Here is a 26,538-nt window from a genome sequence, read left to right as displayed (position 1 = left end):
GAAGCTGCAGAAACTCCAGATGTATGGAGGGTAACAAATCGATTTTGGGTCAACGCTCTTTTTCCAGAACTTGGCATCAGTTATTATTATAAAGACAAACTCCTTATATGCTGCTTGTGGATTCCAGGAGTTTTACTGCTGAGACGTACTGTGTGATTCTCACCCACAAGTCTTTGATGTCAGAAACTTTCACAGGAAAGATCCAATAAAAGCCCATGCATCAAAAACAATGCTCCTTGATCAAATATTTAGCAGAACGTTGCGGCTTATTTGATCCTAATAGAGAAAACACATATAACATTCACCCAAGGAGCTCGGCGATAATCATACAGCGCGCTCTCCCCATTCTAATAATGTTATAGCGGAGAAGGCCTGAACTATGGATCCACGGGACCCACACCTGCCCGACAGGGGTCCATGTACTCAGCAGAGATCCGCAGGGAAGGAACATCTCTATCAGCAGGTTGTGTTCAGATACAACAAGCAGAACACGGGGATTATTTTATCTTTACTGAGGTCTGAGTGAAGTTTTTCTGATACTGAGATCAAAGTCTCCTACAGTATCTATCTATTATCTATCTATTATCTTTTTATATATCTATCTATCCATATCTATCTATTATCTATCTATTATCTTTTTATATATCTATCTATCCATATCTATCTATTATCTATCTATTATCTTTTTATATATCTATCTCTATCTATCTATCTATCATCTATTATCTATCATCTATCTATATTTATTTATTATCTATCTATCATCTATCTATTATCTATCTATCTATCTATCTATTATCTATCTATTATCTATCTATTATCTATTTATCTATATATCTATCATCTATCTATATCTATCCATATCTATCTATTATCTATCTATTATCTTTTTATATATCTATATCTATCTATCTATCTATTATCTATTATCTATCATCTATTATCTATCTATTATCTTTTTATATATCTATATCTATCTATCTATCATCTATCTATATTTATTTATTATCTATCTATCTATTATCTATCTATTATCTATCTATTATCTATCTATCATCTATCTATATCTATCCATATCTATCTATTATCTATCTATTATCTTTTTATATATCTATATCTATCTATCTATCTATCTATCTATCATCTATTATCTATCTATATTTATTTATTATCTATCTATCATCTATCTATTATCTATCTATTATCTATATATCTATCATCTATCTATATCTATCCATATCTATCTATTATCTATCTATTATCGATCTACCCATCATCTATCAATTATCTATTATTATCTCTTATCTCTTATCCGATCACTGGCTCGCTCTTCTTATCTGCATCTCAAAAACATTTCTAGAATTCGCCCTTTTCTTACTTTCGACTCTGCAAAAACTCTTAAGGTACCTTCACACATAACGATTTCGTTAACGATATCGTTGCTTTTTGTGACGTAGCAACAATATCGTTAACGAAATCGTTATGCGTGACAGCGACCAACGATCAGGCCCCTGCTGGGAGATCGTTGGTCGCTGGGAATGATCAGGACCTTTATTTGGTCGCTGATCACCCGCTGACATCGCTGAATCGGCGTGTGTGACGCCGATCCAGCGATGTGTTCACTGGTAACCAGGGTAAACATCGGGTTACTAAGCGCAGGGCCACGCTTAGTAACCCGATGTTTACCCTGGTTACCATTGTAAAAGTTAAAAAAAAACAAACAGTACATACTTACATTCCGGTGTCTGTCCCCCAGCCTCAGCTTCCCGCACTGTGTCAGCGCCGGCCGTAAAGCAGAGCACAGCGGTGACGTCACTCTCCAGCCACCACACAATGACTAAACAGCGACGCTGCAGCGATCAGCATCGTTGTCTATATCCCTGCAGCGTCGCTAAATGTGACGGTACCTTTACTGTTTCACTTATTCATTCTCGTTTGGACTATTGTAACTCTACTAATCGGCCTCCCTCTTACCAAACTCTCCCCGCTCCAATCTGTCCTGAATGCTGCTGCCAGGATCATATTCCTCACCAACCGTTACACCGATGCCTCTACCTTGTGCCAGTCATTACACTGGTCACCCATCCACTCCAGAATCCAGTACAAAACTATTACCCTCATCCACAAAGCACTCCATGGCTCAGCACCACCCTACATCTCCTCTCTGGTCTCAGTCTACCACCCTACCCGTGCCCTCCGCTCCGCTAATGACCTCAGGTTAGCATCCTCAATAATCAGAACCTCCCACTCCCGTCTCCAAGACTTTACACGTGCTGCGCCGATTCTTTGGAATGCACTACCTAGGTTAATACGATTAATCCCCAATCCCCACAGTTTTAAGCGTGCCCTAAAAACTCACTTGTTCAGACTGGCCTACCGCCTCAACGCATTAACCTAACGATCCCTGTGTGGCCTATTTAAAAAAAAAAAAAAAAAAATCAGGTTCCTCGCATCATGTTCTCATACACTTTATGCAGTTAATAGCCCTCTGTGTCTGTACTGCTACATACTTAGGCAGGTAACTGGTTCATGCAGCTTTACATGAACACCCGAGCCTTACACTATAGCCGGTCCGAATAACTAAAGCAATTGTTACCATCCACCTTTCGTGTCTCCCCTTTTCCTCATAGTTTGTAGCTTGCGAGCAGCAGGGCCCTCATTCCTCCTGGTATCTGTTTTGAACTGTATTTCTGTTATGCTGTAATGTCTATTGTCTGTACAAGTCCCCTCTATAATTTGTAAAGCGCTGCGGAATATGTTGGCGCTATATAAATAAAATTATTATTATTATTATCTCTCTATCTATCTCTATCTATCTATCTATCTATCATCTATTATCTATCTATCTATCTATTATCTATCTATCTATCTATCTATCTTTCTATTATCTATCATCTATCTATCTATCTATCATCTAACTATAAAAGAGTAGATATGGATAAAAATAGCTTAGAAATGTGGGATGCAGTAGAAATCAGAGAACATTGGTGGTAAAATGAGAATATCTCCGCACAGCATGTGATTATCACCAGTGATCAGTGCCGGATATGTGGCTGCAATCTATTGGGCCCCTAGGAAAGTCTGGTCAATCAATAGCAGCACATTATTCCTATCCGGGGCACTTTATTTTGTCTGGCTTGTAATCTGCAGCCTGACACTGATTGCTGGACCGTTCTGTCAAAAATACGACTACTGGGCAGAATGTCACTCCGGCAATGCCAGGTAATGATTCTCCCCGTGTAACCTGCTGTACTGATGCCGAAAGACTTCTCTGAGCAACTCGTCATCAGGAAATCACTAGTCTGAAGGAAGCAGATAAATAATATGTTATATAACACGACAGACATATATGGAATAGATAGATAATAGATAGATAATACATAGATGATAGATAGATAATAAATAGATAATAGATAGATAGATAGATAGATAGATAGATATATAATAGATTGATAATAGATAATAGTAAGATAGATAGCTGGTGGATAATAGATAATATATAGATGATAGATAGATAATACATAGATAATAAATATATAATCGATAGATAAATGGACAGTTTAGATAGATAGATAGATAGATAATACAAAGATAGATAATAATAGATAGATAATAGATAGATATGAGATAATAGAAAGATAAGTATACAGCATAGCACCGTCATATTCTGCTTTACAGACCTCATCATCGCTGTCCCCATTGGGGCTAACAATCTTACAGTGATTCCCTATCAGTATGTCTTTTTGTCTTTTTACAGTGGGAGGAAACCAGAGAACCCGGAGGAAACTCACACAAACACGGGGAGAACATACAAACTCCTTGAAGATGTCGTCCATGATGGGATGTGAACCCAGGATCCACGTTTTGAAAAGCAAAAGAGCTGTAGCCACTGAGCTCATTATCCAGACAGATACGTAGATGCATCAGTGAGACGTGCATGGCAGATATGAAGAGTAGGGACAGACTGTATGGGGGATGGACCGGGGTCTTTTTGTTTTTCCCTGAGTTTGTTAATGAGACAGCGACATATGGGCAGAGGGCTGTAGGATAAGTTTAGTTCAGGTGTCGCCATTTATCCAATGACCGCAGCCTCTTTACTGTACAATTCCTGTATGACCCCTCTGACAGTTCTCTTCTCTCCTCCAGTGCCATTAAGTTGAAAAATGACTCCTCGGCCTGTCTGCCCTCATACCGCTGACATTTCATGGCCATTAGTCCAAGATTTCGCTGGCCGACTGACTTAGACTTCAGTTGCCACTCGTTTTATTAAATAAAGCATTAATCACAGTGATTATCACACCCCGGACTGTCAGCGCCAGAATCACAGAGCCCCCGACTAGAGGAAACGGGCCAGAGCCCTAGTACATAACGTACGGTGCGATCTACACTAAATATTCTCATAGAGCTATCTATCTAGCCATTATCTATCTATCTATTATCTATTATCTATCTATTATCTATTATCTATCTATTATCTATCATCTATCTATCATCTATTTATCTATCTATCATCTATCTATTATCTATCCATTATCTATTATCTATCTATTATCTATCTATTATCTATCTATTATCTATCATCTATCTATCTATTATGTATCTATCATCTATCTATTATCTATTTATCTATTATCTATCTGTTATCTATCTATCTATCTATCTATCTACCTATCTATCATCAATCTATTATGTATCTATTATTTATATATATATATATATATATAGATCTATTATCTATCATCTATCTATTATCTATCTATCTATCTATCTATCTATTATCTATCTATCTATTATCTATCTATCATGTATCTATTATCTATCTATCTATCGATCTATCATCTATCTATTATCTATCTATTATCTATCTATCTATCATCTATCTATTGGACGTGGTATATCTCGATTTTTCCAAAGCGTTTGATACCGTGCCGCACAAGAGGTTGGTACACAAAATGAGAATGCTTGGTCTGGGGGAAAATGTGTGTAAATGGGTTAGTAACTGGCTTAGTGATAGAAAGCAGAGGGTGGTTATAAATGGTATAGTCTCTAACTGGGTCGCTGTGACCAGTGGGGTACCGCAGGGGTCAGTATTGGGACCTGTTCTCTTCAACATATTCATTAATGATCTGGTAGAAGGTTTACACAGTAAAATATCAATATTTGCAGATGATACAAAACTATGTAAAGCAGTTAATACAAGAGAAGATAGTATTCTGCTACAGATGGATCTGGATAAGTTGGAAACTTGGGCTGAAAGGTGGCAGATGAGGTTTAACAATGATAAATGTAAGGTTATACACATGGGAAGAAGGAATCAATGTCACCATTACACACTGAACGGGAAACCACTGGGTAAATCTGACAGGGAGAAGGACTTGGGGATCCTAGTTAATGATAAACTTACCTGGAGCAGCCAGTGCCAGGCAGCAGCTGCCAAGGCAAACAGGATCATGGGGTGCATTAAAAGAGGTCTGGATACACATGATGAGAGCATTATACTGCCTCTGTACAAATCCCTAGTTAGACCGCACATGGAGTACTGTGTCCAGTTTTGGTCACCGATGCTCAGGAAGGATATAATGGAACAAGAGCGAGTACAAAGGAGGGCAACAAAATTAATGAAGGGGATGGGAGAACTACAATACCCAGATAGATTAGCGAAATTAGGATTATTTAGTCTAGAAAAAAGACGACTGAGGGGCGATCTAATAACCATGTATAAGTATATAAGGGGGCAATACAAATATCTCTCCGAGGATCTGTTTATACCAAGGAAGGTGACTGGCACAAGGGGGCATTCTTTGCGTCTGGAGGAGAGAAGGTTTTTCCACCAACATAGAAAAGGATTCTTTACTGTTAGGGCAGTGAGAATCTGGAATTGCTTGCCTGAGGAGGTGGTGATGGCGAACTCAGTCGAGGGGTTCAAGAGAGGCCTGGATGTCTTCCTGGAGCAGAACAATATTGTATCATACAATTATTAGGTTCTGTAGAAGGACGTAGATCTGGGGATTTATTATGATGGAATATAGGCTGAACTGGATGGACAAATAACTTTTTTCGGCCTTACTATGTTAATATTATCTATCTATCATCTATCTATCATCCATTATCTATATATTATCTTTTATCTATCTATTATCTATTATCTATCTATTATATATTATCTATTATCTATCTATTATATATTATCTATTATCTATCTATTATTTATATATTGATCTATTATTGATCTATATATTATCTATCTATCTATTATCTATCTGTTATCTATCTCTCTATCTATCATCTATTATCTATCTGTTATCTATATATCATCTATCCATTATCTATATATTATATTTTATCTATCTATTATCTATCATCTATCTATTATCTATCTATTATCTATCTATTATATATCATCTATAATTTATCTATTATTTATATATTGATCTATTATCGATCTATATATTATCTATTATCTATTTATCTATAATATATCTATTATCTATCTATCTATCATCTATTGTGAGGCAGTGAGGGGGATCATATGCAAGGGTCGATATGTGTCCCCCACGATGCGGACGGAGTCCTATTAGACTTGCTTGAGTGCATTGTATTCACAGCAGGACGCCTGTGAGTCACAAGGCAAAATAAAAGTAAGTGTGGACCTGGTGAAGGTTTTCGGCCAAGGCAACGTTCAGGAAAACCCGTTAAGGGCTTTTATTTTTGGAGTGAACTACAGGGTGGTAGTAAGGCTGTTCACTCCCTCCAAGCCAGGTCTTACAAGTGGCCCATGGCCACAGATTCCAGTTAAAAACCCTGCAGCAAAGGGTTTGGGGGGTGTCAGTGTTTGTTTGCAAGTGGCAGAGCAGGTGGCTCTGCAGCGTCCGGCTTGTGTGAGGTAGCACAGAGCCAAGAGCAGCGAAAGCCAGGCACCCCGAAGCGTGATACGGTGGTGCAGTCGCCCTCGGCAACCGGTCTTGGATACGGACTGTTGTGATGCTCGGCTGCGATTCAGAGGATACCGTGTGCCGTTCAGTGTGTGAGTTGTTCAGACATTAAACACGTTTGCTGTCAACTTTCCTGTGGTCCCTGCCTATCTGTCACACTGCACCAACTGCGCTACACTACACTATCTATGTATCTATCTATCCATCTATTATCTATCTATCATCTATCTATTATCTATTATATATCTTTTATCTATCTCTATCTATCTATCTACCTATCTATCTATCTATCTATCTATCTATCTATCTATCTATCTATCTATCATCTATCTATCTATTATCTATTATCCATGTATCTGATGTACGGCGTTTCCATTTCCCCCTTTACCACCCCATAGGATAAGCTATAAAGTACCACTGTCGCATCCACTGAGGAAATAATTTAAATAAATAAAGGAAAAAAAATAAGTAATTGTGTATTGGAAATGAAGGTTTCCCATCATGCGCCGGTAGAGATGAGACGCCACTAGTCAGGAGAGGTTTGTCAACATCAAACCAGCCACCGAACTTAATAAAAATGGAAATGTCCTGTACGTCGGGGCTCGTAATCCCAAACTTCTCGCAGAACAACACAGCTGATTTGCGCGTCATTGTAAGAGCGCTGATGAAATGCCAGATGCACGCAATGAAAACTCCTGTTTTGCATGCTCTGTGGCGCTCGCCGCTCACGTCCGACTTTTTAATCAGCTCCGTTTTAAAGTTTACACAGCGCTCTTGACTTCTCCTGGCAGCGCAGTAAATACAATTACACACAATCATAGTGTACCAGGGCGGATGGCTCCGATAATAATCCCGGGCATCTTTGTTCTCTCATCCTTCTATGTGAAATCTGCAAATTTACTATCTGCAGAATGGCGGGGTGTTTTTACTGCAGCGGTGGCCTCCGCAGTGATGAGAGAGCTCGCTATAATGGAGGGATAAGTACATCTGGCCGGGGAACGGACAGGTTGCTAATGTACAGGGCTGAAGAGGCCCAGGAATCGAAATAGGACATTACCGCCCAGGGCAGACAACGGCCAACTTTTTGCCGTTATTGAAGGCTCATATAGTTGTAACTGTTCTGCCGGCCGTGATGCGGAGATATCGGGCTGCCAATGTCTTTATAGTTGGTAGCTAATCTCATTCTTACATGTGCCAGAAGTTCTGCTCTTGGAAGGGAAAGTATAGAAAGTTCCATGGAAAATCGTGTTTTACATTGTTTCATTGGCTAATAGAATAAATACATAAAGTCTTTACGGTCTTAAGGAAAAGTACATGAATTATAGGGACTTTATCATGAGAAAATGACAGAGAGATAGATGAAGTTAAAACCCTTACAACTGTGCATTGGCTGCTGGAACACACTGTTTAGCTTTGCTGCATAGACAAGGACAGAATCCACAGAGCAGTCTCAATGGAGGTTTGAAAAAGAAAAAATGGGCACTTTTTTTCTAATTTCACACAATTCCATTAAATTTTGGACATGACCAAAGCCACTTTACTTAGCAGATCCCGGATGGTCCATGTCCTACACACATCCACGGTTTAGCTGCTAGGCGAAGAAGCAAGCTTGAGGCAGAAGTGTTAAAATTTGGCGGGTCAATAACTGGAGTGACAAAAAAAGGGACAAAATTAGAAGAAGGAGAAGTTGGGGGAATTGTTGTCTGAGCTGAGGTGTCAGGTCAAAGCAGAGTCAAACAGGCTAAGGTCAAGGTGTTAGGCTCACCTTGTGACCTTGTGACTTGACCCACTAAGCCCCAGATCTGGGTTGTTACATGGACCCTGGGCGTTGGTGCAACTAGCAGGATGGCACACGGGGAATGAAGACGAGTCAGCAGGGAAATAAGTAGGGACTTTTTTTTTCTAATTTCACACAATTCCATTAAATTCTGGACATGACAAAAGCCACTTTACTTAGCAGATCCCGGATGGTCCATGTTCTACACCCATCCACAGTTTAGCTGCTAGGCGAAGAAGCAAGCTTGAGGCAGAAGTGTTAAAATTTGGCGGGTCAATAACTGGAGTGAGAAAAAAGGGACAAAATTAGAAGAGGGAGAAGTCGGGGGAATAGTTGTCTGAGCTGAGGTGTCAGGTCAAAGCAGAGTCAAACAAGCTAAGGTCAAGGTGTTAGGCTCACCTTGTGACCTTGTGACTTGACCCACTAAGCCCCAGATCTTGGTTTCTACATGGACCCTGGGCATTGGTGCAGCTGGCAGGATGGCACACAGAAAACTAGGACGAGTCAACAGGGAAATAAGTACAGAAGGAGGGATAGACCCAAGTTAGCAAGTCACTGATCCATGTTGTCCAACATGTGAAACCTGATGTGGAGCACAACAGAGGGCAGTGGACAGAGGTGATGGCAGCAGAGTGCAGGATACCCAGGGCCAGTGTGTAAGAGTGAAATGAATTTGGGGTTAAAATCCAGGAGAAGATCAGGGATACCAGAAGTATAGGAACAATAACTTGAACTGCTGGGAGTTTAAATATGGTGTGGTGTTACTCTATTGGCCACGGGAAAAAAATAATAATTACACCTACTGACCAGCCTAAATGGACATTGTTGGAGCATGGTCAGGTACGTAAGTAACAACCCTCTTTCGGTATTGCAGTTACTTAAGTTGCAAATCTAGTTGCTATAATTTGAGCACTATAAAGCGGCATTTACATGAGTATTGTATGGTACCACTTATCAGGCACTGGAAAGTTTATTACTTTTGCACTTCATAGTATTGTTATTTATGCAGCTATAATTAGGCACGGCACAACTGTGCATGATACAAAGTTACCAGACAGGGCGCTATCCAGTGTACTGTCAGTGGTATTTAGCACAAATAATGGATCGTTATTGTATTTTATTCAATTTTTTGTTTTTGCTGAATCGCCAAGTTTCTTTAAATTTGAATAATTGCCGATAATCAACTTGTCTTCTCGTTTACAGCTTTTATAAAGAAGCCGACATAGTATACAAGAATAAAGAAACAAAAGGCTCCGACATGACAGATTGTTAAAATTATATCAGAAAATGTTACCGGCGTGAATAGGGAAAAAAAAGAAAAGAATGGGATTATATAATTGATAAAAGGACGTCAGTCCAGGATACAACAGAAGATTCATAATGGTCGGAGAAATAAAATGACATAAAAATTATATTATCCAGCCTGAAAATTTTTTTTTAAATAAATAATGATAATACATGAAATGAAAAATAAATAAAATAAATTAACGCAATTAATTCAGAGTTCTGCTTTTATTAATTAAATAAGTCTGTAAACTAAAAATAAAATTTATTTAAAAATGTTCTATTTTTAAAAACTTTTTTTGGGGGAAACCATAGCATTCCTTTGCTGTGTAGAAATGAATAAAGCTGATAGTCTATGGACACACTTTTGACTAGCACAGTCTGCAGAAGAGGCACAGTAAAGCCCCTCACTCAGAGACCATGGTATGATGGGGAGCTGCATACTCTATTCCCCCTTATCTACGCAGTACTAAAACTCCGTCACCCATCATGAAACTTTCTATCCTCTCATGATAATGTGATGACTCACAGAGAATTCTATTCATGACACATTCATGACTCTGCTGACCTCATACTCTATTGATGATGAGATGACTCTGCTAACCTTGGCCTAATCTACACAGCAAAGCATATGTCCGTTATATTAAACAGGAAAAGTCACCATAAAATATTAAATTAATGCCCGAGCGTCAAATATATCGTTTTATTAAGTTGATATGTCTGTGTAAACAAAAATAAAGTGCATTTTATGAAAACTTTCTCTAAATTTTGTAAAAAATAGAAAATTAATAACGGAAGGAAACTATGATAAAGACATATATTTCCTTTGTTGCCTGAAATTAAATGTGAGATAAAGGTCAAAATTGTGTCAATAGATTAACACAGTCGGCAGAAGAGGCACAGTACAGCCCCTCACTAAGAGAATTAAATGATGAGGAGCTGCATACTAAATGAATCTGTGTGTACAGTATTACTATTCCACCTGACCTAAACAGCACCATAACTATGTCACTCATTATGAAACATTCTATCCTCTCATGAAAATGTGATGACTCAAAGAGAATTCTATTGACGCCACCCCGATGACTATCGAATTACTCTGCTGACCTCATACTCTATTGATGATGAGATGACTCTGCTGACCTTGCCCTAATCTACACAGCAAAGCTTATATGTTCACAAATGATTGCTCACAGAAATATATAACACTCATCCCTCCCAAACGGGTGAAGTACCAACTAGCAATATATCCCTCACTACCAGTGTGACCAAAAGACAAAATGTCCACACTATGGTACTAGATAAAAGTAACAGTTTATTAAAGTCATATATAAAACATGTAAAAAATACATAACTACAAGTCAAGAAATGGTGCAGAAAATCCACAAAAAGAGGGACACAAATGCCATAGGCAGATACAAAACCCAGATATGCACTAACACCTACATAATAAATAACCTTCTACAAGGCCAATTAGGACGCCTCCAGAAGAAGCGAATGCGAAACGCGCGTCGGGGCAGAGGGACGCCGGGGCATTCACCCTGCACACACCACCAGGTAATTAGTTCAACACCTGCTTTTATATGTCGGTATTTACACCCTAGTTATTTCTGCTTAGGGAGCACTATTATCTATAGGCTATCGCTTGCCTGGATGACTCATATACCCTTTAAGTAGTAGTGCTTTCTACCGCCCTTTACTATGGGGCATTCTTTACAGGCCCTAATTGGCCTTGTAGAAGGTTATTTATTATGTAGGTGTTAGTGCATATCTGGGTTTTGTATCTGCCTATGGCATTTGTGTCCCTCTTTTTGTGGATTTTCTGCACCATTTCTTGACTTGTAGTTATGTATTTTTACATGTTTTATATATGACTTTAATAAACTGTTACTTTTATCTAGTACCATAGTGTGGACATTTTGTCTTTTGGTCACACTGGTAGTGAGGGATATACAGCAAAGCTTATGTCAGATACAGTAAGCAGGAAATGTCACCTTAAAATAATAAATTAATACAAGTGCCTCAGATATATCATTTTATTATCTTGATATGTCTGTATAAAGTACATATTTGTTAAACCTTTAGTTTTTCCTTTTCTGTAGCTTCACCTTGAAATAAAAAATTAATGCCGGTACGTCAAATATATCATTTTATTAAATTGATATGTATGTATTAAGATTAAAAAAAGTATGTATTTTAAAAACTTTAGTTTTTAATTTTATATTTTTTTTACAAAATGTATTGAGGGAAACCATAGTAAATATGGATGAGTGAACATAAAGAAGTTTGGTTCCTACTTGAACTTTATTCTAGTCTGGTTCGGGTACCAGAACTATACCCGAAATTGACCCCGAACCTGAACCCCATAGAAAACAATTAGGACCCAAACTTTGCTGGACAAAAAAATCTCTCTCTCTGTCCTCCCAGAATTCTGAGCATTGAAACGTACTTCCAGGAGAAGTGCATGGTTGGCATTTAGCCCCGGACACTAACTGTCTGGTACGAACCGAACCCCACACTTTTAAGGATAAGGTTCAGGTTCGCTTATCTGTAATAGTACATACATACACTTCCTTTATGGCTTAGAAATAAATGGGAGCTAATGGTCAAAAGCATTTCAATAGATTAACAAACTCTGCAGAAGAGGCACAGTACAGCCCCTCACTGAGATACCATGGAATGACGGAGCACTGCATACTAAATGAATTTGTGTGAATAGTGATACTATTCCACCTTACCTGAGCAGTAGTAAAACGCTATCACACATCATTAAACTCTTTATCCTCCAATAATAACGTGATGACTCAGGTGTAATATCTGATGACCCCACCCTGATGTCTCTAGGATGACTTTTCTGGCATCTTACTTATAGATATTGATAATGAGATGACTAGTGTTGAGCGATACCGTCCGATACTTGAAAGTATCGGTATCGGATAGTATCGGCCGATACCCGAAAAATATAGGATATCGCCGATACCGATATCCGATACCAATACAAGTCAATGGGACACCAAGTATCGGAAGGTATTCTCATGGTTCCCAGGGTCTGAAGGAGAGGAAGCTCTCCTTCAGGCCCTGGGATCCATATTAATGTGTAAAATAAAGAATTAAAATAAAAAATATTGATATATTCACCTCTCCGTTGGCCCCTGGACTTCACGCTGGTAACCGGCAGGCTTCTTTGTTTAAAATGAGCGCCTTTAGGACCTGCGAATGACGTCGCGGGTTCTGATTGGTCGCGCGCCGCCCATGTGACCGCCACGCGACCAATCAGAAGCCGCGACGTCATTCGCAGGTCCTTAATTCCTAGAATTAGGAGTTTAGTGAATGAGAATGACATCGCGGCTTCTGATTGGTCGCGTCGCGGTCACATGGGCGGCACGCGACCAATCAGAACCCGCGACGTCATTCGCAGGTCCTAAAGGCGCTCATTTTAAACAGAGAAGCCGGCCGGTTACCAGCGGTGATGTCCAGGGGCCGCCGGAGAGGTGAGCATATCAATATTTTTTATTTTAATTCTTTATTTTACACTTCCCTATGGATCCGATACCGATACTCGATACCACAAAAGTATCGGATCTCGGTATCGGAATTCCGATACCCGATACTTGCGGTATCGGAATGCTCAACACTAGAGATGACTCTGCAGACTAGGTCCTCATCTACACAGTAAAGCTTATGTCAGTCATTGTTAGCAGGAAAAGTCACTTTTAATTTGAAAATGAACGCTAGTAACTCAGGACAACATCTGTAAGGAGTTTGTATGTTCTCCCTGTGTTTGCTTTGTTTTCCTCTGGGTTCTCCGGTTTCCTCCCACACTCCAAAAGACAAACTGATGGGGAATTTAGATTGTGAGCCCTTTTGGTGACAGTGATGATAATATTTGTAAAGTGCTGTGGAATTAATGGCATGATAAACAGTAAGTGAGTAAACTAAATAAATATTAAGATACATATAGTGTATAATATTACTATGCCACCTTATGTCTGCCTCCAGCAGTAATATAAAGATGTCATCTGTCATAAAACTCTCAATCCTCCAATGATAATGCAATGAATTTAAGGAGACAATTCAACTGATGCTGCCCTCATGACTTTGGGATGGGTCTGCTGATCTTATAACCTAATGATAACGAGATGACTCTGCTGATGTTGTCCTAATCTACACAGCAAAGCTGTGAGATGCAGAAAACAAGGTCAATCTCCTTATTGCATATGCCTCTAGAGGCCAGTATAAGAGAAAGCAATATTTCAGATTTTTTTTTACCGTTTTTTTTTTTTTTTACATAAAATAAAAACACAAATATTTTTTTTAAGATGGTCACAAGAATACCAGTTATTTTTTTCCTGGAACTTCTTGGAAATTCTTTAATCATTCAGAGCTTCTAAGGATGTCACAACAACCACTGAATTAAGGAAATGTACCATAAACACAACATAAAATAAAACTGAAAAAAATGACAAATGTTTTATAGAAATAGGACAACCTGTGTGACTCTACGATGATAGTGATGGTGGTCACAGGGTGGGGGTAGAGAGTGGTTGCTGTGTCCTCGATTTGAACCTTTTTGTTTCCAGTAGATTTTGGAGAACATTTGATTGGGACATAATTGGTTAATGAACGCGAAACACAACCCATTTGCAAAAGTCTTCTATATTGGTCCATTAGGGATAATGATAATGCATCATATGGATGCAAAACAACAAGTAAAAAAGGGTTATATAAGGTGATTACCGCCACACACAAAATGAACAATTTTCTGAATTACAGGATGGAACGGGCAACTCTGCTACACACAGACCTAACCAGCAATGATTATCTGGAACAAGAGGATGACCTGAAATTGTCTTGTGTTGACTCACACAAAGCTCTAAAATAAACCCGTACAACCGTGCACTAGGTACAAACAGAGCGAAATTAAGATTTTCATTTTCACTGCTTTGTTGTGGCATCATAGAAAGACTTTACATTGGGTAGTATCTTATTTAATACTTTTTTTTTTTTTTAAACACGTCTAGAAGAAAACATGGGTCAAGTAATAGTACCGTATATTTGTGTAAATAATACTGCTATACAGTGCAGCTAAATGGCAATGCTATACAGTGGTACCACCACAATACCCTGCAAAAATAAGACAATATATAACATGCATCTAGATCACAGCACCACCTAATGCTGTCCAGTAAATACCGCCATATAGTGCTCATAATACTGGTGACTAAATAGCAGTTAAATATATAAAATAATCTGAAAATATTCTACATAACATTGCTACATAATTAATATTAATATATGCGCCATCTATGGCTCCTGCGTCAACAGGAACAGCCTAAGTGTCTTGTCCATCTTCCCAATTATGCCATAAAGACGTCATAGAGGAGCCCCCCGCCTGTTTAGGATTACCCCATAAGCACCTCTTCGTCAGACTGACAGCGCAAAACAATGTAACCCAATCATTCACAATTCTACTGGAGCCTACTGGAAACAGTCAGCATGCTTGTAGACAGATGTTCAAATACGGTAAATTCTTAGTTTAGCTTTTAAAAAGGATGAGATCACTTCACTATTACAAGATCATATGATCACAAGGTAAAATAATTAACTTCCCAGAATGCAAATTACTAAAGCCAGTGCCATTCAGGCATTAATAAAGCTGGTAATGCTGGAAAATTTCATTACTGGAGCCTATAATAAAGGAGGTAACTCAGGATCAGTAATGTAATGTATGTACACAGTGACTGCACCAGCAGAATAATGAGTGCAGCTCTGGGGTATAATACAGGATGTAACTCAGGATCAGTAATGTAATGTATGTACACAGTGACTGCACCAGCAGAATAGTGAGTGCAGCTCTGGAGTATAATACAGGATGTAACTCAGGATCAGTAATGTAATGTATGTACACAGTGACTGCACCAGCAGAATAATGAGTGCAGCTCTGGGGTATAATACAGGATGTAACTCAGGATCAGTAATGTAATGTATGTACACAGTGACTGCACCAGCAGAATAGTGAGTGCAGCTCTGGAGTATAATACAGGATGTAACTCAGGATCAGTAATGTAATGTATGTACACAGTGACTGCACCAGCAGAATAGTGAGTGCAGCTCTGGGGTATAATACAGGATGTAACTCAGGATCAGTAATGTAATGTATGTACACAGTGACTGCACCAGCAGAATAGTGAGTGAAGCTCTGGGGTATAATACAGGATGTAACTCAGGATCAGTAATGTAATGTATGTACACAGTGACTGCACCAGCAGAATAGTGAGTGCAGCTCTGGGGTATAATAAAGGAGGTAACTCAGGATCAGTAATGTAATGTATGTACACAGTGACTGCACCAGCAGAATAGTGAGTGCAGCTCTGGAGTATAATACAGGATGTAACTCAGGATCAGTAATGTAATGTATGTACACAGTGACTGCACCAGCAGAATAGTGAGTGCAGCTCTGGGGTATAATACAGGATATAACTCAGGATCAGTAATGTAATGTATGTACACAGTGGCTGCACCAGCAGAATAGTGAGTGCAGCTCTGGAGTATAATACAGGATGTAACTCAGGATCAGTAATGTAATGTATGTACACAGTGACTGCACCAGCAGAATAGTGAGTGCAGCTCTGGGGTATAATACAGGATGTAACTCAGGATCAGTAATGTAATGTATGTACACAGTGACTGCACCAGCAGAATAGTGAGTGCAGCTCTCGGGTATAATACAGGATGTAACTCAGGATCAGTAATGTAATGTATGTACACACAGTGACTGCACCAGCAGAACACTGAGTGCAGCTCTGGGGTATAATACAGGATGTAACTCAGGATCAGTAATGTAATGTATGTACACAGTGACTGCACCAGCAGAATAGTGAGTGCAGCTCTGGGGTATAATACAGGATGTAACTCAGGATCAGTAATGTAATGTATGTACACAGTGACTGCACCAGCAGAATAGTGAGTGAAGCTCTGGGGTATAATACAGGATGTAACTCAGGATCAGTAATGTAATGTATGTACACAGTGACTGCACCAGCAGAATAGTGAGTGCAGCTCTGGGGTATAATACAGGATGTAACTCAGGATCAGTAATGTAATGTATGTACACAGTGACTGCACCAGCAGAATAGTGAGTGAAGCTCTGGGGTATAATACAGGATGTAACTCAGGATCAGTAATGTAATGTATGTACACAGTGACTGCACCAGCAGAATAGTGAGTGCAGCTCTGGGGTATAATACAGGATGTAACTCAGGATCAGTAATGTAATGTATGTACACAGTGACTGCACCAGCAGAATAGTGAGTGCAGCTCTGGAGTATAATACAGGAGGTAACTCAGAATCAGAAATAGAAAATATGTAGACACTAAAAATCAACTGAAAGCACATGTATTTTGAAGAAATTCACAGAAAGCATTGTTAGCTGAAATAATGGGCCCTAGTCATATGAATATTTGATCTCCAAATAGATCATATGAACACAAAAAAACAGAATAGAAGATTTCAATGATTTTCTTAGTCTTACCTTACAATGAGTTTCTTGCATGTTCTGCCATGTTCATGTACATGACTGTGTCCTGAGGTATCTATTCTACTGCCAATAGAGATGCCTAAAAACAAAGAAAGACAGATGGTCTACTTAGAACAGATTTTTAAATATATAACTTCATAACAATAATAACTTCTATAGATTATATTGAAGTAAATAGTCAGGATGAAGCCAGTAAGGACAACAGGCTAATGGGAAAGTAAAACATGTTAACACCGCAAAGATATTAGTCAATACATCTTTTTGTCAAAAGAAAGAAAGGAGGTTTATCAATAAATGAAGTGAGAAGTCTGCAGAAAAAATAGAAATACGTTTATCAAAATGGTGCAAAATATGTGTTGAAGTCGCTAGACATGTTATATAAGGTTTTATAGTGCATACACTGTATGTACATGAACTGAAGTTTGCAAAAACAGTATAGTATATTATTTACTACAATTATTGTAGGAAACAATTACAAACAGATGTAAAGTTTAAACTAAAGAATAGTTCTATAATCATATTAGAATGGCGGTATTATTCCTATTATATTCTTGTATTGTATTCTGTATGTAACAGAGCAGTATTATAAAAGTTATATTCTTGTGCATAGGAGCAGTATTATAGTAGTTATATTCTTGTATATAGGAGCAGTATTATATTAGTTATATTCTTGTACATAGGGGCAGTATTATAGTAGTTATATTCTTGTACATAGGGGCAGTATTATAGTAGTTATATTCTTGTACATAGGGGCAGTATTATAGTAGTTATATTCTTGTATATAGGGGCAGTATTATAGTAGTTATATTCTTGTACATAGGAGCAGTATTATAGTAGTTATATTCTTGTACATAGGGGCAGTATTATAGTAGTTATATTCTTGTACATAGGAGCAGTATTATAGTAGTTATATTCTTGTACATAGGGGCAGTATTATAGTAGTTATATTCTTGTATATAGGGGCAGTATTATAGTAGCTATATTCATGTACATAGGAGCAGTATTATAGTAGCTATATTCTTGTATATAGGAGCTGTATTATAGTAGTTATGTTCTTGTATATAGGGGCAGTATTATAGTAGTTATATTCTTGTACATAGGAGCTGTATTATAGTAGTTATATTCTTGTATATAGGGGCAGCATTATAGTAGTTATATTCTTGTACATAGGGGCAGTATTATGGTAGTTATATTCTTGTATATATGGGCAGTTTTATAGTAGTTATATTCTTGTACATAGAAGCAGTATTATAGTAGTTATATAATTGTGCATAGGGGCAGTATTATAGTAGTTATATTCTTGGACATAGGGAGCAGTATTATAGTAGTTATATTCTTGTACATAGGGGCAGTATTATAGTAGTTATATTCTTGTACATAGGAGCAGTATTATAGTAGTTATATTCTTATACATAGGGGCAGTATTATAGTAGTTATATTCTTGTATATAGGGGCAGTATTATAGTAGTTATATTCTTGTACATAGGAGCAGTATTATAGTAGTTATATTCTTGTACATAGGGGCAGTATTATAGTAGTTATATTCTTGAACATAGGAGCAGTATCATAGAAGTTATATTCTTGTACATAGGAGCAGTATTATAGTAGTTATATTCTTGTACATAGGGGCAGTATTATAGTAGTTATATTCTTGTACATAGGGGCAGTATTATAGTAGTTATATTCTTGTACATAGTAGCAGTATTATAGTAGTTATATTCTTGTACATAGGAGCAGTATTATAGTAGTTATATTCTTGTACATAGGAGCAGTATTATAGTAGTTATATTCTTGTACATAGGGGTAGTATTATAGTAGTTATATTCTTGTACATAGGGGCAGTATTATAGTAGTTATATTCTTGTACATAGGGGCAGTATTATAGTAGTTATATTCTTGTACATAGGGACAGTATTATAGTAATTATATTCTTGTACATAGGAGCAGTATTATAGTAGTTATATTCTTGTATATAGGTGCAGTATTATAGTAGTTATATTCTTGTACATAGGGGCAGTATTATAGTTATATTCTTGTACATAGGAGCAGTTTTATAGTATGTTGTGAATTCTGTGGCTGAGTTCACTTCTGTGGTCACAAGTGGTATTGCAGTCTCTGGGCTTCCTCCCTCAGGTGTTTTGGTGAGCTCGTTGGCTGCCTTGCTATTTAGCTCCACCTGAGTCTGTCTTCCTTGCTCCTTGTCAATGTTCCAGTGTTGGATCTGAGCTACTGCATCTTTCCTTGGGCCTGCTGCTCTGCTAGATAAGTGCTTCTAGTTTGTTTTCTGTTTTTTTCTGTCCAGCTTGCTATTGTCTTTTGCTGGAAGCTCTGAGAAGCAGAGGGGTGCACCGCCGTGCTGTTAGTTCGGCACGGTGGGTCTTTTTGCCCCTTTGCGTGGTTTTCGTTTTAGGGTTTTTTGTAGACTGCATAGTTCTCTTTGCTATCCTCGCTCTGTCTAGAATATCGGGCCTCACTTTGCTGAATCTATTTCATTCCTACGTTTGTCTTTTCATCTTGCTAACAGTCATTATATGTGGGGGGCTGCCTATTCCTTTGGGGTATTTCTCTGAGGTAAGTCAGGCTTGTATTTCTATCTTCAGGCTAGTCAGCTCCTCAGGCAGTGCCGAGTTGCATAGGTAGTTGTTAGGCGCAATCCACTGCTGCTTATAGTTGTGTGAGGATAGATCAGGTACTGCAGTCTACAGAGATTCCACGTCTCAGAGCTCGTCCTATTGTTTTTGGTTATTGCCAGATCTCTGTATGTGCGCTGATTACTGCACGCTGTGTTGCCTGATTGCCAGCCATAACAGTACAAGGAGCCACACCAATGATTCCCAATAGAGGGAAAAAAGAAATCCTGACATCATTTTTTTTTCTTAGCTCTGTCTTCAGTCTTTTTTTTCCCCTAGACATTAGAGTGCTTCAGGACACAGCTGTGGACATGGATATTCAGGCTCTGTGCTCCTCAATGGATAATCTCGTTGTAAATGTACAAAAGATTCAAGATACTATTGATCAGAAATCGATGCTAGAACCAAGAATTCCGATTCCTGATTTGTTTTTTGGTGACAGAACTAAGTTCCTGAGCTTCAGAAATAATTGTAAGCTATTTTTGGCCTTGAAACTTCATTCTTCTGGTAATCCTATTCAACAGGTTTTGATTATTATTTCTTTTTTGCGCGGCGACCCACAGGACTGGGCGTTTTCTCTTGCACCAGGAGATTCTGCATTGAGTAATGTTGATGCATTTTTCCTGGCGCTCGGATTGCTTTACGATGAGCCTAATTCAGTGGATCAGGCTGAGAAAAATCTGCTGGCTTTATGCCAGGGTCAGGATGATGTAGAAGTATATTGTCAGAAATTTAGGAAATGGTCAGTACTCACTCTGTGGAATGAATCTGCACTAGCGGCTTTGTTCAGAAAGGGTCTCTCTGAAGCTCTTAAGGATGTAATGGTGGGATTTCCTATGCCTGCTGGTTTGAATGAGTCTATGTCCTTGGCCATTCAGATCGGTCGTCGCTTGCGCGAGCGTAAATCTGTGCACCATCTGGCGGTACTGCCTGAGAGTAAACCTGAGCCTATGCAGTGCGACAGGACTATGACTAAAGTAGAACGGCAAGAACACAGACGTCTGAACAGACTGTGTTTCTATTGTGGTGATTCTACTCATGCTATTTCTAATTGTCCTAAACGCACTAGGCGGTTCGATAGCTCTGCCGTTATTGGTACTGTACAGTCCAAATTCCTTTTGTCCATTACCTTAATGTGCTCTTTGTCATCGTATTCTGTCATGGCGTTTGTGGATTCAGGCGCTGCCCTGAATCTGATGGATTTGGATTATGCTAAACGTTGTGGATTTTTCTTGGAGCCTTTGCGGTGTCCTATTCCGTTGAGAGGAATTGATGCTACACCTTTGGCCAAGAATAAGCCTCAGTACTGGGCCCAGCTGACCATGTGCATGGCTCCTGCACATCAGGAAGTTATTCGCTTTCTGGTACTGCATAATTTGCATGATGTGGTCGTGTTGGGGTTGCCATGGCTACAAACCCATAATCCAGTATTGGATTGGAACTCTATGTCGGTAACCAGCTGGGGTTGTCAGGGAGTACATGGTGATGTTCCATTTTTGTCTATTTCGTCATCCATTCCTTCTGACATCCCAGAGTTCTTGTCGGACTTTCAGGATGTATTTGAAGAGTCCAAGTCTGATGCCCTACCTCCGCATAGGAATTGTGATTGTGCTATCGATTTGATTCCTGGTAGTAAATTCCCTAAGGGTCGTTTATTTAATTTGTCTGTACCTGAACACACCGCTATGCGCAGTTATGTGAAGGAGTCCCTGGAGAAGGGACATATTCGCCCATCGTCGTCACCATTGGGAGCAGGGTTCTTTTTTGTAGCCAAGAAGGATGGTTCGCTAAGACCGTGTATTGATTACCGCCTTCTTAATAAGATCACTGTTAAGTTTCAGTATCCCTTGCCATTGATTTCTGACTTGTTTGCTCGGATTAAGGGGGCTAGTTGGTTTACTAAGATTGATCTTCGTGGTGCGTATAATCTGGTGAGAATCAGGCAGGGAGATGAATGGAAAACGGCATTTAATACGCCCGAGGGTCATTTTGAGTATCTGGTGATGCCGTTCGGACTTGCCAATGCTCCATCTGTTTTTCAGTCTTTTATGCATGACATTTTCCGTGAGTATCTGGATAAATTCTTGATTGTTTACTTGGATGACATTTTGATCTTCTCAGATGATTGGGAGTCTCATGTGAAGCAAGTCAGAATGGTTTTCCAGGTACTGCGTGCTAATTCCTTGTTCGTGAAGGGATCAAAGTGTCTCTTCGGTGTGCAGAAAGTTTCATTTTTGGGGTTCATCTTTTCCCCTTCTACTATCGAGATGGATCCGGTTAAGGTTCAGGCCATCCAGGATTGGACTCAGCCGACATCTCTAAAAAGTCTGCAGAAATTCCTGGGCTTTGCTAATTTTTATCGTCGCTTCATCTGTAATTTTTCTAGCATTGCCAGACCATTGACCGATTTGACCAAGAAGGGTGCTGATTTGGTTAATTGGTCTTCTGCTGCCGTGGAAGCTTTTCAGGAGTTGAAGCGTCGTTTTTGCTGTGCCCCTGTGTTGTGTCAACCTGATGTTTCTCTTCCGTTCCAGGTCGAGGTTGATGCTTCTGAGATTGGTGCAGGGGCGGTTTTGTCACAGAGAGGTTCTGGTTGCTCAGTGTTCAAACCATGTGCTTTCTTTTCCAGGAAATTTTCTGCTGCTGAGCGTAATTATGATGTGGGCAACCGAGAGTTGCTGGCCATGAAGTGGGCATTCGAGGAGTGGCGTCATTGGCTTGAGGGTGCTAAGCATCGCGTGGTGGTATTGACTGATCATAAGAACTTGACTTATCTCGAGTCTGCCAAGCGCTTGAATCCTAGACAGGCCCGTTGGTCGTTATTTTTTGCTCGTTTTGATTTTGTGATTTCATACCTTCCGGGCTCTAAAAATGTGAAGGCGGATGCTCTGTCTAGGAGTTTTGTGCCCGACTCTCCGGGGTTATCTGAGCCGGCGAGTATCCTCAAGGAAGGAGTCATTGTGTCTGCCATCTCCCCTGATTTGCGGAGAGTGTTGCAGAAATTTCAGGCTAATAAACCTGATCGTTGTCCGGCCGAGAAACTGTTCGTCCCTGATAGGTGGACTAGTAAAGTTATCTCTGAACTTCATTGTTCGGTGCTGGCCGGTCATCCAGGAATCTTTGGTACCAGGGAGTTGGTTGCTAGATCCTTCTGGTGGCCATCTCTGTCACGGGATGTGCGTGCTTTTGTGCAGTCCTGTGGAATTTGTGCTAGGGCTAAGCCCTGCTGTTCACGTGCCAGTGGGTTGCTTTTGCCCTTGCCGGTCCCGAAGAGGCCTTGGACACATATTTCGATGGATTTCATTTCTGACCTTCCCGTTTCTCAAAAAATGTCGGTCATTTGGGCGGTCTGTGATCGCTTTTCTAAAATGGTCCATCTGGTGCCCTTGGTTAAATTGCCTTCCTCCTCTGATTTGGTGCCTTTGTTCTTCCAGCATGTGGTTCGTTTACATGGCATTCCTGAGAATATTGTTTCTGACAGAGGTTCCCAGTTTGTCTCGAGGTTCTGGCGAGCCTTTTGTGGTAGGATGGGCATTGACCTATCTTTCTCCTCGGCCTTCCATCCTCAGACTAATGGCCAGACCGAACGAACCAATCAGACCTTGGAAACATATCTGAGATGTTTTGTTTCCGCTGACCAGGATGATTGGGTGTCATTTTTGCCGTTGGCTGAGTTCGCCCTTAATAATCGGGCCAGCTCGGCTACCTTGGTCTCTCCATTTTTCTGCAATTCTGGGTTCCATCCTCGTTTCTCTTCAGGACAGGTTGAGTCTTCGGACTGTCCTGGTGTGGATTCTGTGGTGGACAGGTTGCAGCAGATCTGGACTCAGGTAGTGGACAATTTGACCTTGTCCCAGGAGAAGGCTCAGCTTTTCGCTAATCGCAGACGCCGTGTGGGACCCCGACTTCGTGTTGGGGATTTGGTTTGGTTATCTTCTCGTCATATTCCTATGAAGGTTTCCTCTCCTAAATTTAAACCTCGTTTTATTGGTCCGTATAGGATTTCTGAGATTCTCAATCCGGTGTCTTTTCGTCTGACCCTCCCAGACTCCTTTTCCATACATAATGTATTCCATAGGTCGTTGTTGAGGAGATACGTGGCACCTATGGTTCCATCTGTGGAGCCTCCTGCCCCTGTTTTGGTGGAGGGGGAATTGGAGTATATTGTGGAGAAGATTTTGGATTCTCGTGTCTCTAGACGGAAACTCCAGTATCTGGTCAAATGGAAGGGTTATGCTCAGGAAGATAATTCCTGGGTTTTTGCCTCTGATGTCCATGCCCCAGATCTTGTTCGTGCCTTTCATGTGGCTCATCCTGGTCGGCCTGGGGGTTCTGGTGAGGGTTCGGTGACCCCTCCTCAAGGGGGGGGTACTGTTGTGAATTCTGTGGCTGAGTTCACTTCTGTGGTCACAAGTGGTATTGCAGTCTCTGGGCTTCCTCCCTCAGGTGTTTTGGTGAGCTCGTTGGCTGCCTTGCTATTTAGCTCCACCTGAGTCTGTCTTCCTTGCTCCTTGTCAATGTTCCAGTGTTGGATCTGAGCTACTGCATCTTTCCTTGGGCCTGCTGCTCTGCTAGATAAGTGCTTCTAGTTTGTTTTCTGTTTTTTTCTGTCCAGCTTGCTATTGTCTTTTGCTGGAAGCTCTGAGAAGCAGAGGGGTGCACCGCCGTGCTGTTAGTTCGGCACGGTGGGTCTTTTTGCCCCTTTGCGTGGTTTTCGTTTTAGGGTTTTTTGTAGACTGCATAGTTCTCTTTGCTATCCTCGCTCTGTCTAGAATATCGGGCCTCACTTTGCTGAATCTATTTCATTCCTACGTTTGTCTTTTCATCTTGCTAACAGTCATTATATGTGGGGGGCTGCCTATTCCTTTGGGGTATTTCTCTGAGGTAAGTCAGGCTTGTATTTCTATCTTCAGGCTAGTCAGCTCCTCAGGCAGTGCCGAGTTGCATAGGTAGTTGTTAGGCGCAATCCACTGCTGCTTATAGTTGTGTGAGGATAGATCAGGTACTGCAGTCTACAGAGATTCCACGTCTCAGAGCTCGTCCTATTGTTTTTGGTTATTGCCAGATCTCTGTATGTGCGCTGATTACTGCACGCTGTGTTGCCTGATTGCCAGCCATAACAATAGTAGTTATATTCTTGTATATAGGGGCAGTATTATAGTAGTTATATTCTTGTATATAGGGGCAGTATTATAGTAGTTATATTCTTGTATATATGGGCAGTTTTATAGTAGTTATATTCTTGTACATAGAAGCAGTATTATAGTAGTTATATAATTGTGCATTGGGGCAGTATTATAGTAGTTATATTCTTGGACATAGGGAGCAGGATTATAGTAGTTATATTCTTCTACATAGGAGCAGTATTATAGTAGCTATATTCTTGTATATAGGAGCTGTATTATAGTAGTTATGTTCTTGTATATAGGGGCAGTATTATAGTAGTTATGTTCTTGTATATAGGGGCAGTATTATAGTAGTTATATTCTTGTACATAGGGGCAGTATTATAGTAGTTATGTTCTTGTATATAGGGGCAGTATTATAGTAGTTATATTCTTGTACATAGGGGCAGTATTATAGTAGTTATATTCTTGTACATAGGGGCAGTATTATAGTAGTTATATTCTTGTACATAGGAGCAGTATTATAGTAGTTATATTCTTGTGCATAGGGGCAGTATTATAGTAGTTATATTCTTGTACATAGGAGCAGTATTATAGTAGTTATATTCTTCTACATAGGAGCAGTATTATAGTAGCTATATTCTTGTATATAGGAGCTGTATTATAGTAGTTATGTTCTTGTATATAGGGGCAGTATTATAGTAGTTATGTTCTTGTATATAGGGGCAGTATTATAGTAGTTATATTCTTGTACATAGGGGCAGTATTATAGTAGTTATGTTCTTGTATATAGGGGCAGTATTATAGTAGTTATATTCTTGTACATAGGGGCAGTATTATAGTAGTTATATTCTTGTACATAGGGGCAGTATTATAGTAGTTATATTCTTGTACATAGGAGCAGTATTATAGTGGTTATATTCTTGTACATAGTGGGCAGTATTATGGTGGTTATATTCCTGTACATAGGGGCAGTATTATAGTAGTTATATTCTTGTACATAGGAGCAGTATTATAGAAGTTATATTCTTGTACATAGGGACAGTATTATAGAAGTTATATTCTTGTACATAGGGGCAGTATTATAGTTATATTCTTGTACATAGGAGCAGTTTTATAGTAGTTATATTCTTGTATATAGGGGCAGTATTATAGTAGTTATATTCTTGTATATAGGGGCAGTATTATAGTAGTTATATTCTTGTATATATGGGCAGTTTTATAGTAGTTATATTCTTGTACATAGAAGCAG

At 39.4% G+C, this 26,538-nt stretch overlaps 1 protein-coding gene across 1 annotated transcript in view; it reads right to left on the bottom strand.

Moving 5' to 3' along the window:
- The window catches only part of TENM4 (teneurin transmembrane protein 4), a 1,627,060-nt gene that overhangs the window by 1,266,607 nt on the left and 333,915 nt on the right, over window positions 1–26,538 (bottom strand). Inside the window, exon 2 of the mRNA XM_069759344.1 lies at window positions 17,526–17,610. The gene's annotated coding sequence lies outside the window, so the exon portion shown is untranslated. The remainder of the gene's footprint in view (window positions 1–17,525; window positions 17,611–26,538) is intronic.

Source organism: Ranitomeya imitator, chromosome 3 (genome assembly GCF_032444005.1).
Source record: "Ranitomeya imitator isolate aRanImi1 chromosome 3, aRanImi1.pri, whole genome shotgun sequence".
Classification (NCBI taxonomy): Eukaryota; Metazoa; Chordata; class Amphibia; order Anura; family Dendrobatidae; genus Ranitomeya; species Ranitomeya imitator.
Note: the sequence above shows the minus strand (reverse complement) of the source record. Positions and strands in the feature narration are given on the sequence as shown.